General features: G+C 35.9%; 1 protein-coding gene across 8 annotated transcripts in view; it reads right to left on the reverse strand.

Annotated features, from left to right (window-relative positions):
* PDE4D (phosphodiesterase 4D) overlaps nucleotides 1-14,459 on the reverse strand; it is a 1,550,946-nt gene that overhangs the window by 299,232 nt on the left and 1,237,255 nt on the right. The window lies entirely within an intron of this gene.

Here is a 14,459-nt window from a genome sequence, read left to right on the forward strand (position 1 = left end):
TACCCAGTAATGGGATTGCTGGGTCATATGGAATTTCTATTTCTAGGTCCTTGAGGAATCGCCACACTGTCTTCCACAATGGTTGAACTAATTTACACTGCCACCAACAGTGTAAAAGTGTTCCTATTTCTCCACATCCTCTACAGCATCTATTGTCTCCAGATTTTTTAATGATAGCCATTCTAACTGGCGTGATCAACAAAACAGACAGACCACTAGCCAGATTAATAAAAAAGAAAAGAGAGAATAACCAAATTGATGCAATAAAAAACAATAAAGGGGATATCACCACAGATTCCACAGAAATTCAAACCATCATCAGAGATTATTACAAATAACTCTATACACATAAACTAGTAATCCTGGAAGAAATGGATAAATTCCTGGACACTTGCCTCCTCCCAAGCCTAAACCAGGAAGAAGCCGAAACCCTGAACAGACCCATAACAAGGTCTGAACAAGAGCCTACCACCCAAAAAAAACCCAGGTCCAGATGGTTTCACAGCCGAATTCTACCATACAAAAAGGAGCTGGTACCATTCCTTCTGAACCTATTCCAAACAATACAAAAAGAGGGAATTCTTCCCAAATCATTTTATGAGACCAACATCATCCTGATTCCAAAGCCCGGCAGAGACCCAGCAAGAAAAGAAAACTTCAGGCCAATGTCCATGATGAACATAGATGCAAAAATCTTCAATAAAATACTGACAAGCCGATTGCAACAGCACATCAAAAAGCTTATCCACCATGATCAATGAGGCTTCATCCTCAGGATGCAAGGCTGGTTCAACATACGCAAGTCTATAAATGTAATGCACCACATAAACAGAACCAAAGACACAAACCACATGATTATCTCAACTGATGCAGAGAAGGCCTTTGACAAAATTCAACAGCCCTTTATGCTAAAAACCCTCAATAAGCTAGGTATTGACGGAACATATCTCAAAATAATAAAAGCTATTTATGACAAACCAACAGTCAATATCATACTGAATGGGCCAAAACTGGAAGCATTCCCCTTGAAATGTGGCACTAGACAAGAATGCCCTCTCTCACCACTCCTATTCAATATAGTACTAGAAGTTCTAGCCAGAGCAATCGGGCAAGAAAAAGAAATAAAGGATATTCAAATAGGAAAGGAGGAAGTCAAGTTGTCTCTATTTGCAGATGACATGATTGTATATCTAGAAGACCCCATCGTCTCAGCCCCAAATCTCCTGAAACTGATAAGCAAGTTCAGCAAAGTCTCAGGATACAAAATCAATGTGAAAAATCACATGGATTCCTATACACCAAAGAGAGCCAAAGCAAGAACAAACTTCCATTCACAATTGCCACAAAGAGAATAAAATACCTAGGAATACAACAAGGAATGTAAAGGACCTCTTCAAGGAGAACTACAAGCCACTGCTCAACGAAATAAGAGAGGACACAAACAGATGGAGAAACATTCCATGTTCATGGTTAGGAAGAATCAGTATCGTGAAAATGGCCACACTGCCCAAAGTAATTTACAGATTCAATGCTATCTCCATCAAGCTACCAATGACCTTCTTCACAGAACTGGAAAAAACCACCTTAAACTTCATATGGAACCAAAAGAGAGCCCACATAGCCAAGTCAATTCTAAGCAAAAAGAACAAAGCGGGAGGCATCACACTACCAGACTTCAAACTATACTACAAGGCTACAGTAATCAAAACATCATGGTACTGGTACCAAAACAGAGATATAGACCAATGGAACAGAACAGAGGCCTTGGAGGCAACACAACATATCTACAACCATCTGATCTTTCACAAACCAGACAAAAACAAGCAATGGGGAAAGGATTCCCTGTTTAATAAATGGTGTTGGGAAAAGTGGCTAGCCATGTGCAGAAAGCAGAAACTGGGCCCCTTCCTGACACCTTACACTAAAATTAACTCCAGATGGATTAAAGACTTTAACATAAGACCTAACACCATAAAAGCCCTAGAAGAAAATCTAGGCAAAACCATTCAGGACATAGGTGTAGGCAAGGACTTCATGACCAAAACACCAAAAGCAGTGACAAGAAAAGCCAATATAGACAAATGGGACCTAATCAAACTCCACAGCTTCTGCATGGCAAAAGAAACAGTCATTAGAGTGAATTGGCAACCAATCGATTGAGAAAAAATTTTTGCAGTTTACCCATCTGACAAAGGGCTGATATCCAAAATTTACAAAGAACTAAAACAGATTTACAAGAAATAAAACTAACAAGCCCATTCAAAACTGGGCAAAGGATATGAACAGATACTTTACAAAAGAAGACATACATGAGGCCAACATATGAAAAAATGCTCATCATCACTGGTCATCAGAGAAATGCAAATCAAAACAACATTGAGATACCATCTCACGCCATTTAGAATGACAATTTTTTAACTATTCAGAAATGACCCATGGGAAATTTGAAAGATAAACTTCCGTGCTTTATTCAGGCAATTACTAATAATTTATAGGAAAGTCAAATCATCAACATAACAGAAACATTGAAAAACCAAACGGAACAAAGCTTCCGAAAAGCTTATTACTTAAGAAGGGATGACCAAGCATATAAAGCTCAGAGAAGGGAGAGGTTCAAGTTAGGAATTAATTTAAAATTCAATTAAAATCTTACAAGCAAGGATTATAAACTTATAAACAAAATTATATAGTTTTTCCTGATTACTGGCTAAAGTGCATAAAAATCATTTATGGAATTTCCCATAATATGCACCAGAAAAGCAGAGGATAGTAAGTGGGATGCGTTTTAAAGTCAGACTAAGTTATAAACCAGCCATATAGAACTGGAGCTGTTGTAACTGCACACAAATGCAATAGTTGTCCAGATGTAGGACTGGCAGTCACAGAATAATGTGGTTCATTGTGAAAGTCCAATAATAATTTGATATTTTGTTGTAAACAGGTTTTCCATTGTTGCATGGTGCCCTTGTATGACACTTGTAATCCTTAAGGGCAAGCCCTTTAACTAAGCTACAGTAGGACATAAATGTCATTTCCTTCGGATTTCCTGCATTGAATCTGGTCTTTGACAGTCCTTTCAAAAGTTTCTGTTAGATCCCATGGAATGGCCTTACTTAGATTAATGCAGTTATAGCCAGGGATTATACATGGTAATAAAGGAATATAACTGTTTTCAACTATGGAAATAGTAAAATGAGTTTATTTAGAGAGCTAACAAGCTAGTGGCTATTTGTTGAAAGAAAAAGTTTATTTGTCTTATTAGTGAAATAGAGTCTCAAGCATTTAAAAATTATTTTAACTAGAGCCTATAAAAATAAAGGTCTCCTGAGGATTATCTGTAAAGACAGATTTTGGCAACAAGTAAAATAATGCCTTATATTCATTTTATGAGTTAATTTTGTGTAAAATTCTCTTTTTTCCAACTATTTTTTCCTGATGTGCCCTTTTTGTGTTCCCTTTCTACAGATAGATTAAAATGTCCTACTCTATATATTTTATTTTTGAAAAATCAAAGACTAAATTCATCTAAATCAGAAAGAAGTCTGTTGGTTTTAAAATTTATTTAAATAAAAATAAATTTAAATATTTAACTTGGCTGACACAGTCTTGTTAGGAGGTGATTAAGTAAACAATTTACTTAGAATAAAAATATCTCTTATTAAAACGGCATGGATTTCCAGGCCAGTAAGAAAAGAAAATATCTCTCTAACCCAGGAAAAGTATTTTGGTCTAAAAATCAAATATTCCAGATTTATTAAATATTACTCCACCCCAATTTCAAGTAGGGAGGTTTTACCACTGGATTTCTGGAAGCAACTGAAACACTTCTTAACTATAAATGTACACTCCTACCATGAAAGTAAAAAATACTCCAACGTAGTAAAATATTCCACAGTAGTAGGTGAAACTAGAAGTCCCACATCCTATAGGATAGTTTAGAAAGTCACTAGACCATAAATTTCATAAAAGTGAGGGTTATATATTTCATCATTGTCTCTCTAACAGCCAGCAGGGTGCCTGGAACAGAACCAGCTTAACAAACTGAAGTTATTAAAATGAAGTAATTAAAAATGCACCTTTACTTTTACAACTAATAGATTACAGAAATACAACTTTTCTTTAAGGACTATATATTTTAAGCTATAGAATTAGACTAAGTGATCGAGTGGCTAGAAAATGTTTCTGTAAAATACTAAAACAAATTGCTTCCTCTATTATTAAGTATTAAGCCTTAATTTCTTCTTTTTTTTAAGGCTTAATTTCTTGCCATCCCAATATTTAAGTCTGGGAGTGTGGTAAAGCTAAAAGCTGACTTCACAATGGGAAAAGTTCACAATACAAGCAGATAAGCCAACCCTAAGTTGTTCCCCGACTTTAAAGGCTGAGGGTCAATCCCCACGTTAGGGCTCAAGGACAAGCTTGTCACTTTGGTTCAGCATCCCTGCTGTGGAATCTGCTTGGGTGTGATAACTGTGTCGGGTTTCAAGATGAACACAGTGAGGTTAGAGTGAGCCTGAATTGGTGATCTTAGTACTTACCACCAACAGATTTCTTGGCTTCACATAAAAATCACCCATTGAGAGTCAGATGGTCAACATGTCAGTTGGGTGATTACCATGTGCAACACACATAGCATTTCTGTATGCACTATTCATTACTAGTTGATGACACTGAGAAGAGTCACTCGAGCAATCAGAACATATAGAGGAAGACTTGGAAGTCTATATCTTAGAATGGGAAACATGGGAGGCAATGGAAGGTGTGCTGAGATCAGAATTGCCAGTGGAGGTGGTAAACTAAGGGTGAAAGAAAGCCACGGGGAACAGGCAAAAATCTTCCCAGATATTATACAACTCTTTGCCATAAAGAGTATATACTGTGTTGACAACTCACCCAGTACAATCTCCTGAAAAGTGCCATCTACTAAAAAAATATTAAAAATAAAAACTGTAACATTCTTTGTACTACAGAACAACTCACTGTTCTACCTCCAAGCAATGGACAGATGTTGAATGCCCATGATGGAGCAGGCATGGTGCTGGGAACAGGGTTCGTTGCTCTACAAAGATGAACAAACACAGTCTATCCTAAAACATGCTCAGAGGAGACGCAGGTGAGACAGAAGACAATAATGGTAATGTTTCAAGAGTTAGAGAAATGTACAAGGTTTCATGAGAGCACAGAGAAGAGTTTTAATTTTAATTGGGAAAGTCTAGGAAGGTCCTTCAGAAGAAATGTTCATTAAGGGTGAATCTAAGCAACAGCATTTGGACATTAAATCATACTAAAATAATTATTATAAAATGATAACAGTTTAAAGTGCTCAGTCACATATACAAAATTATTATTTAGACAGCAAATCTGATTTTTACCCTGAATTTGTATCTCAAACAAAAGTTTGGTTAATTACCTATACTTAAGTGAGAATGAATAAACCACATGCACATCAACAAGGGATCATCCTTCAAACATAATTTTGCAAGGGGGTGAGGAAAACAGTCAAACACAAAATAGTACATGCCATATTATTCCTTTTATGTAAAATTCAAAAGCAGAAAATAAAAAAAATTGTGATTTTCAAAATCAGGATCACTGCTACCTTTGGTAGGTGGGGGCAGTGGCTTAAAGGCGCACAAAGGTGACTTCTGGCTGCTGGTACTACTATTTTTAATCTGGGTGGTGATTACAGGGGTGACCTTTGAAAATTGGAATTATTTATTTTTCTTTTTTTCGTTTTTCTGTTTACAGTATTTATGTTCTTCATAGGGGACAAATAGCCAAAACATGTCAAAACCTATACACACATATTTGCATGCATGCATAAAACCTGTTTCTGTGACAACTTCATTTGCATGCAAATTTAATGGCGAGATTAGATATATAGAATTCTGATAAGATCACCAAGGCCATTTAAACGGCAAGCAGCCACTTTATGTCCCTGTTCTCTCTGGCGGAGATCACCAATGGATCACAGCATGTTTTCTCTCTGAGCTCAATGCAGCTCTCAGTACATTATTCCAGGCAGCTACTGCTATTAGTAACTACAAGTTGCACATAGATTAAAAAGATTAGGTATCTTGGTTTAAAACAATGAAGACTGTCTAATTCTTTTGATATTTACGTGAAAAAGAACTTGCAATTATGGAGGAATTTCACATATATTTCTAGGTAAGGGTAAAATTTTTTATTTATTTTATTTATTTATTTATTTATTTTTTGGGACGGAGTTTTGCTCTTGTTACCCAGGCTGGAGTGCAATGGCACGATCTTGGCCCACCACAACCTCCGCCTCCTGGGTTCAGGCAATTCTCCTGCCTCAGCCTCCTGAGTAGCTGGGATTACAGGCATGCGCCACCATGCCCAGCTGATTTTTTGTATTTTTAGTAGAGACGGGGTTTCACCATGTTGACCAGGATAGTCTCGATCTCTTGACCTCGTGATCCACCCGCCTCGGCCTCCCAAGTGCTGGGATTACAGGCGTGAGCCACTGTGCCCGGCCTTAAAATTTTATTCTTATGGACGTAAAATGATTTTTTCAATTACAAGAATACCTTTATAAATATCTGCTAACATCAAGTTTGCTTTTTTATGTGTGTTTTATCCTACCCTAGAAACTTATTGATTCATATACTAGTAGAATCTTAACAAAACACAGAGAAGTAATTGGGGCTATTTCTTTTCAAAGCAAAAGACTTAGGGAATCTTTAATGGTTAATTTTTTCCCCCAAAGTGGTGAACTCTACCACCCTTAATCACAACCCAATGTGCAGTTGTAAATTATGCAAAATAATGGTTTTACATCTTTTCTTTCTTTTTTTTTTTTTTTTTTTTTGGTAACTACTAATAATAAAATGATAGATATCAGAGACTGGACCACTAAATGCCTGCTCTAACGTATTGCATTCTTGACATTTCTAGCCCCTATTGCTGTTCAGCTCATCCTAACACTTCAGGTCAGAGGAATAGCCCTAACCAGATCTCAGTTTTTGCCTGCTATCTTTTAGAAATGTTGGAGAAAGCATCTTAGGCCTTTTGTGCTGAGCTAGGATGGCAGGAGAAAGAAAAACAGAGTCCTTCTCAGTCTGGTCTGAAAGGATGGGCTCAGCTCCAGGGAGGTAAGAATCTGTGAATTACACAACTAAGAATGTGCCTTAGGACAAGAAGAGTAAGGCATTTGGAGAGGTAGGGAATGCCTGGCAGTGTGATTACCATAGGACCAAGCCACAGGGTAGCCCCAAGTAGGAAAGGTATGTGGAGAAAGTCCTTACAAAGATGCACCTAGAGACAATGCTCAGGCACCTGGCCATTCCTTTCAGATGAAACCCCTGCCTAGGTATGTTTCCCTAGAGGGTTCTCACTGATTCTTAAATAACTAAATCAGAGGTGGTTTAGCTTCCAACTGACCACTTCCTATAAGTAGTTTACTTCTTTGATCCACCTAGATAGAGGTGTGCTTTCTCTGAATCACACTGTTAATGTGATTTATCTGGAATACCTAGTTCTATATAAATGCTTAATTCTGACTGTGCTAAAAAAGACTGCCTTATGGAAAAGAAGCCCTTACAAAAGGAATCAGCTTTCCCATTTAGAGTTCTTGATTATTTAGAAAGTCACACCAATACGTAAACTTGAAAATACATAACATAAACTATCATTTCCTGGTCACTCATAAGGAGCCAGCCATGTGCTAAGCATTTTAGGGAGATCAACTCATTTAATGTATTAACATACACATCATGGCTAAAGGTAACATTTTATAACTAAGAAAATATGCAAATCCATGAAGTTATCTAATTTGCCATATAAATTTAGGTAAGCCACTTTACCTTATTAGGCCTCAGTTCCCTCATTTGTAAAATGAGGAATAAGACTAATAAGTAGTGAATAGGATTCATCATGAGGATCTAATGAGATAATTTGGTCAAGCGGACAGCACAGTGCCTGACACACAGTTAAGCAAAAAATAAATACAAATCTCCACCATTTTCAATTCAGTTAAAGGCTATATTGGGAGGAAAGAAGTGAATTTAAAATTTCGAGATGTGAATTATAGCTACTTACTTAGCTATACGTTGACGTAAGTTTAGGAATTACATTACAGCTCAATACAAATTATAACAGAACTGCTTTCACACATTTGCCTGATAGACTAATTTTTAGCTCTCTTTTTCAGTTCAAACTTCATTTTTGAAGTTAAAAAATATATTTCTCCAGCCAGGCATGGTGGTGCATGCCTGAAGTCCCAGCTACTGAAGGCTAAGGCAGGAGGATTTCTTGAGGCTAGGGGTTCAAGGCTGTAGTGCATATGATTACACCTGTGAATAGCCATTGTACTTCAGCCTGGGAAACACAGTGAGACCCTGTCTTAAAATTATATATACACACACACACACACACACACACACACACATGCATGTGTGTGTGTGTGTGTGTGTGTGTGTGTGTGTATTCTTCAACAAATCTTTTTACCATTTAAGCACTGACATTGTTTTTAACAGTGTTTCTTGGCCCTACTTGACTGGAAATGTTAAAGACTAGCAAAACGTTTCCAGCTCCACATTGGGGTTAGAAGTGGAGAAAATCAGATTATAGGTTATTCTCTGTGGTCTCTTTTATTTCAAAGACTTTATGGTGCTACTAACTGGTCAAATGCCAGAGAGGAAGAAAACGGTGCAATTTATAGTCTGACCAGAGGAAGAGAGTCAGTAAGCTGAACGAGTCAGGAAGTAGCTAGATCTCTAAGGGATGGAGCTGTGTCAAAGACCGTGTTCCATTTCTCGATATATCTCTAAGGGCTCATGGTTGGAGACTTGTATACAAATCTTGGGGGAAAAGGTAGACAAATACCAAAGACAAACATGTTCTTGATAGACGTAAGATGAAAAGAAGAAATTTCAACAACCTAGGACAGGAAGGAAAGGCGTAAGTAGCAGGCTGTTGACTACTTTTCTAATACCATGAAGCACAACTATGTGTGGACAAAGCAGTTTAGATAGAAAAGCAAACAAAACAATAAGAACAACAGCAACAACAACAAATATGGGATGTAGATTCGACAGACCAGGATTTTTCTGCAGCACTATAATTTTACAAGCTGTGTGACTTCAGTGTTAATTCATACAGTTGATCTGAAGATGAAATGAGTTCAACTGTATAGAGCACTAAGTTCATTGTCTGCCAGAGTAGATGCTCAATATATCGTGGCTATCATCGTTACTAAGGTTATGACTCCAACTGTGAGTATAGACCTCGGAGCTGCTGTCTCCAGCTAGCTGGTGATCCAGCTGCCAATCAGTTACTTGCTGTTCTATAACAAAGTTGCAGTGTTAGAGCAAAAATCACAGCCAGCAGTGGCCTATCCCATGTTAGAATGCAATTGGTTAAAAGTGGACACATTTTATAGTAATTTATCCTAACTAAAATGGCATCAGTCATATAAATTCCTTGACACAAAGAAAAAGCTCTGTACCACACTGCAATGGAATGACATCATGAATGTTAGGAATTATTATTTTCTCTTTTCTGTATATACATGAATATCTCATGCAAGTTGATTAAAAAGCTCAATTACTCATCTTGGATGTATTTTCAACAAGAAAGAGAATTAGGTACAATGGGAACACTTTTCTCTAAGAAGTCTGAAAACAATTACATGCTGAAATTATGTTTAATGAAACATTTCTTTTAACAAGTCACAGTGGTGCCATCTATTTTACAATTTAGAATGGATATTTTGCAATATGAAATGAAAAAAACCAAGAAGTCATTCACTAGCAGTTTTCAAAGCCCATAAAGGAGAACTGGCTTATCTATTGATTCACTCTTATTATATCTACTGACAACTAAGAGGAAATGGCTTAAAATTTAAGCAAGATTTATATTAAATATAAAGAAAACTTCCTCTGTGGGATGAAAACCTCAGGACTGCTTCCTATAAGGAAGCTTTGGAAGCTGCAATCCTTTCTGTGCATTCAGTCTACACCTAGTTTCTAGTTTTCTAATTTCTTGTTTTTCCTCATGTGTAGCAGAGAAATGGAAGGACTTGCAGCTGACTCCCTTTGTCCTATGGCAGAAATTCTTAGGGCTCATATCGGTGGGAAAATGTCCTCTACACTGAGTTTCATTAATGGCCGCTTTTTCTCAGAAGTTTTCAATGTCATTAAACAGGGTAGGGTGCTAGATGATAGATGCTTAGTCCAAAGTGGGCTGGAGTTCTTCCATATCAGTCTCTCCATAATCTCTCTTTTCTAGCTGCACTTCCCTGACTTTTCTCTTGAAATATTCCCTTCTGTTTTTCTAACTCTTATTCTGAAGAGCAGTTCAGCCTTCTGTTAGCTTCTCTAATTCATGTCCTCAGCTGTCACCCAGAATGTTCCTTAGAGAGCCAACCCCCTTAGAAAGCTTAGGACAGATAATAATTACAAGGTTTCCCTGTCATGCTAAGAAACTGCATCCATAGGTTCTGGCATTCCATACTTTTGAAATGCTTTCTAATTTAGGTCAAACTTGACAAAGAAGTAGGCAATTTGAAAGCTGAGACATATCACTGGCACAGGCTCCCATTAGTTAGTTACCTGTACACAGTTTTATATTTAACAGTGTCTTACCCAGGTTTGCTGTCATCCTACCCCAGCCAGTACCCTAGCCCTTCCTGTAGGCACCAATCCCCGGAGACATTTGGTGGCTGAGGCGTACATTACTTCTGTCCATTTTCAAATATACCTTCGACCCCTATATTATCTTTTGAGATGTTGGATCACCTTTGGAAAGGCTTCTAAGAAAATCTATGTTGATTTTTCTAGTTATGTTTTAAATATGTCAACTATTTCAAGGTACCTTAATCACTTCTAAAAGCTGTGTAGCTTTAAGTCTATTTCAGAACAGACATGCCACTACCTTCGGTACTAGGACCAAAAATGTTTATCTCATTGTCAAAACTCTGAACCCATTTTAACAGTAGTCACGTACCTAAACCAAATCATAGTATGTATTGCACAGGCAGAAAATATGAGAATTCCATTTGTTTGCCTATTTATAAAAATTTCTAAGACAAAAGAAATAGGAAGGAAGATTGTGCACTTTTTTCAAAGTTGATCTAAAACTTCATACAAAAACTGAGAGGTAGTACTTGTGTCAACCTGCAGCCGTATAGAGCTTGCAGAGAACAGAAAAATGTGCTAATGTAATTGGAAAGATAATCTATTCAAAATTGTGAGGCATTGATCTTTTGCTCTTTATTCCCTGTTATAAAGACCAGAGGACATTATTTGCTACCAGTAGAGAATATAATGACTTTCAAGCTACAAATACAAGAGTCTTTCAAAAAGCTGTTTTTCAACAATCAACAACGTCAACCCTAAATTTCATAGGCTACCATAATTCTAAAAAGACAACTGCCAAATATTGTAATGCATTTAGAAATATTCACAACATGAACAGTATTAAAGCCATTAAAAATGATAATTATTTAGACAGTAGAGGAAGGTAATATGCTGAAGTGACAAAGCATGGTCTTTGTGGTAGACAGACTTGGGTTACCCCAGCCTATGACCTTGCCCAAGTTATTCCATCTCACAGAATCATTTTCTTACCTATAAAATTTGGATTAACAACTCCTTCTTTTCAATGTTGTAATAAGAACTAAATAATATATTATATGTAAAATTATTGGCAGAGCTCTCATTCATAAAAGACAGTCAATAAAATGAAAGCTGGAAGTATTATTAAAAAATAGAATTTTTTTTTGAGACAGTCTTGCTCTGTCACTCAGGCATGTGCTATGGCACGATCTCAGCTCACTACAACCTCCATCTCCTGGATTCAAGCAATTCTCATGCCTCACCCTCCCAAGAAGCTGGGATTACAGGCATGCACCACCACGCCTGGCTAATTTTTGAAATTTTAGTAGAGACGGGGTTGCGCCATTTTGGCCAGGCTGGTATCAAACTCCTGGCCTCAAGCGATTTGCCTGCCTCGGCCTCCCAAATTGCAGGGATTCTAAGTAGGCATGAGCTATGGTGCCTGGCCAAAAATAGAAAAATATTGATATATTAAATGAAAAAGTGAGTACAGAAATAGTATTTACAGCTATTTAAGATATGTAAGGTAAGTTGAAAATGAGAATAACAGGATGGGACAATGGTGTTAATCATTTATTTTCCTTCCAACATATTAATCAATGTTATTCCATCTTTTTTATTCTCAATTATAAAACCGGACATTTTAGCTTATACAAATGCTTTCCACTGTGATCATGAGGCCAAAATAAGAATGCTAAGCCAGACTAGATTTTTACAACCTTAAGAGAAAAGAGTTAATAAAAAAATTATAATCCTCCATTGGTACCTTTAATTGTATCTACCCAGTACCGAAATGCTTATTTGCATATTTTATATCCTGAGCAAACTGTTGTTTAATGGATATATAGATATCTGCATATATAAAGATGAGCTTGCTAATACATATAGTAGTTATATTTTTAATATTTTAAACTTTCATATATAACACTTTATTGATGAAAACAACCTACAATATGCAAATACAGTGAAGAAAAGAGAGACAGCCCTCCCTACCTTCACTCCTACCATTTTTTTTACCCTTAAAAGGTATCCACTACCAAAAACTTGGTACAGAGTCTTCCAGAATTTTTTCTACATCTATAAACCTAAGTATTAAATGTATATTTATTAAATAAATAATACTTATAATGAAAAGTATAAGTATTATTATATATACAATAACCAATTTTAAAATTTGCTTTCAAAACAACCACAGCCGTATTTTGAAGAGTAGCATCTCTTTTTTTCCAGATTACATAATGAATGATCTTACATGTAACACACAAATCCTAAACACTGTTCTGACAGCAGGAAAGAACGAAGTCCACTTTCATGACCAAACTTCTCTTTATAGTTATATTTGGAAGACTAATAATGTTTTAGTTAAACTAAATCACAAGTCTTAATTACGTTAATGAGAAGTATCCCTGGGAAATGTTTATGAATAGTAAAGTGTTAAAGAGATATCAAGGAATATGTAAGTTAATATTACTATAGTATACAACCACTGACTCAATCTGAATTTAAGACATATAAAACTCACATATTTATGGAAAGGTCACTACATGATTGTTTTGTTACACAGAATTTGGACGTGGAATATTGTTACTGAAACAACTAACATAGAAGGCAAACAATTCCACAATCAATGAATTTGCTAATTTTATTAACTTTATGAGAATAAGAATATATATATATATATATATACACACACATACATATATATATATATATATATATAAAGTTTTTTTCAACTTCATGCATGCACACTTTTTTAAAGAATGCTTACGAATAAATACTATAATCACTTTCTGCTAGAACCGGGCATATAAATAACTGCTCATTAAATAAAAGCAACCTAGTATATGCCTTTATTATATAAACTCTAAATTTGTGTCACGTTACAAAGAGAAAAATAGACTAATTTGTCTATGTTATTAACATGTCTATATAACAAAGAGACAAATGGATTAATTTTAAGGTTATTTTTATTTTGTCTTGAAATTCATAAAATTTTAATTATAATAAGGCTGACCTTTAATAAGAGGAAGGGCATAAAATACAAGTTTGCCAATAAATCCCATTTAAAATGTGAGTATCTCATAGCAATTTAATTAAGGCTGTAAGAATAAGTTAGAATGGACTGCTTTTTATGATACTTGGAGAGAAACAAATAGAAAAAGGTGAAGAAGTAATCCAAAGCACTGGATTCTTGCACAATACAACAAACTTCCAAAGGTAGTGTTTGGCTTTGGGGAATCCCAGAAGACAGTAGACAGATTTGGAGAAAATAGACCAACAGAACACAAAATAGATTTATGTAATCAGAGTGAAGATGGTAAAGCCAGAAAGATGGGTCCCAGGAACAAAGTATTTTGAAGATCAACCTGAAAACAAATTAACATCTGAAAAAGAGATAAACGGCAAAGTAGTAGGTCTCTCTCATGGTAAGTCAATTGAAAAGGAATGAGGGTAGGGTGATGGTTGGGAAATGTGGACAGGAACACTGGTAAGATAACACCGTCCCCTGAGCAATTTGAGGCCTGTGGCCTTTATGTACAGAGGCCCAGGAAGAGAGGCCCTTTCATATTTTTTAATACTCAAGTAAATGTGTGTTTGTGTATGTGTATATGTATACATACACACAAACATGTATTTTCTCTATATACTAAATCTATAATCTATATTTTACATATATAATTAAATATAATAGGCATGTATAATATTGGACTGATAAAAGGATAATAAAATGGTAAACTGTAATCACAGCTGATTATACTCTCAGACCACCAAATTATTTGGAAGCTGCAGTGATACACCCAAGCAGTTACATTATTAAGTCAGATGTAAGATTAATAACTGGAGAAATTTCTAAAGTGTGCAGTCAAACCCAAGAATCAT

Source organism: Cebus imitator, unplaced genomic scaffold (assembly GCF_001604975.1).
Source record: "Cebus imitator isolate Cc_AM_T3 unplaced genomic scaffold, Cebus_imitator-1.0 Scaffold255, whole genome shotgun sequence".
NCBI lineage: Eukaryota > Metazoa > Chordata > Mammalia > Primates > Cebidae > Cebus > Cebus imitator.